Source organism: Halyomorpha halys, unplaced genomic scaffold (assembly GCF_000696795.3).
Source record: "Halyomorpha halys isolate HHAL.00 unplaced genomic scaffold, Hhal_1.1 Scaffold78.1, whole genome shotgun sequence".
Classification (NCBI taxonomy): domain Eukaryota; kingdom Metazoa; phylum Arthropoda; class Insecta; order Hemiptera; family Pentatomidae; genus Halyomorpha; species Halyomorpha halys.
Window position 1 is genome coordinate 1,361,852 of NW_027108467.1, and position 1,825 is coordinate 1,363,676.

The window sequence follows — 1,825 nt, forward strand, 5'->3', positions numbered from 1 at the left end:
TGTGATGATCTCAGGCTTTATTAATTCTATCCAAATCATGTGATGATCTCAGGCTTTATTAATTCTATCCAAATCATGTGATGATCTCTATCAAAGGATCGATCGAAGGAAAAAGGTTTGATGAATACAGAGTGGGTGTATTCTAAAGATTTAAAATCACTTGGAAGTGAATGAAAAATTTTATAATGAAGTAGTAAGGTAACAGATGGAGACATTTATTAGTTGCATGGATTCATATAGCAGTGGCATTTCAATACTAAGGGGGCTCTAAGTGATAAATATTTTAAGCCCTCTCCACTAAAAAAAGTTGCAACTTTTATAGGCCACAAAGATAACAGTTTTTAGACTTATTTGATAATTTTATTGAGGATTTTTTTAACCTTTTCTATTTTTTCAACATATTTAAGTTATGTTGTTTTTAAACCTCAGAGAACAATATAGCCACTTATTATTCTTATCGTTTAATCCATCTCTGCCATAGAGATTTAACTTTATGGTAGTCAACTTACAATAAATAATCAACCGTAATTTTATTTAACCTGTTAATATTATTAATTTACTATATGCTAAATACAATAGTTTTAAGTTAAACATTAATGGTGTTGAACTAATTTTAAATAACAATATATTTTATCTATTGTTATTTATTATTTATATTATCATATATTTTGTTGCTAGTTTTTTATAACGTTATTTGATAAATTTAACAGAATCAAATGACTGAACTTTTAAATAAACTAAGAAAATATTTTATACAGGTTTGTTCTAAGGAAGTTTGGAAAATAAGGTGCTTATTTCCTAAAATATATGGTTTTTATAAAGAAAAAAAAGTTCATTGTGTTGATTGTTTAATAAACCTTCTAAAAGTTTTTCATTTTTCCTGAAAAATTTCATGTTTTGCTCTTATACCCTTTCCCATGTCAATGCTTCAATTATTTTCCTGTTGTTAATAGTTGCCAGGGTGTATATTATTTGCTAGAAAATTTGAATAACTGTTTACAATGTTTTAAAGAACGTCTACGCAGTCAGTTGGAATGACAATCATCATTCAAAAGTTAGACTGACTTGAATCACAAAGCTCTTATACTGTCAGTTCGACTAAAGATTATAAATGAGCTATCAAACAAAAAGCTTGTTTGAACATTATTTTGGTATTTGCCTGCAAGAATAAGTGAAATGTACGATATGAATAAAGTACTCACAGCCTCCCCTCTATTTCATATAATTCATCATTATTATCTACTTGATCAGTCTGAATGTCCATCTTTAGTTTTAATTCCTTTCTGACTGAGCATGTAGGCATCAGTATGGAAACATAATTTCTCTCTTATTAGATTAATTTTTTAAAAAAAATAAAACCTTCATTCTTTAATTCCTGCTATCTTTCCTTTAAAAAAATATTTTCTTTTACTATATTTCTAAATGTTATTAACTGTGCTATTAATTCAAACATACATGATCAAAGCTTCTCTGGATTGTTCTCCTTTTTTTCTTACGATAAGAGATATTTGTTTTTAAAATAATTTTTTATTCATTAATTTTATCTTATTAATCTGGTTAATAACTTAGAGAGATTCATAATAATTGCTTTATTAACATATCTTGGAAGAGCAACTGTCAGTGTCCAGTACCATATTCATCTCTATTTAACAATTTTAAAATGAATTATGATATATATATGCTACAATATTCAATCCCTAAATTATATATTTGAATATAAACATAAATATTCAAACAAATGACATGGTATAAAATGGAGCAAACAAAATTAATGGTATGATTTTTTATTAATAATTTACATGACAAATATATAAATTATGAATTA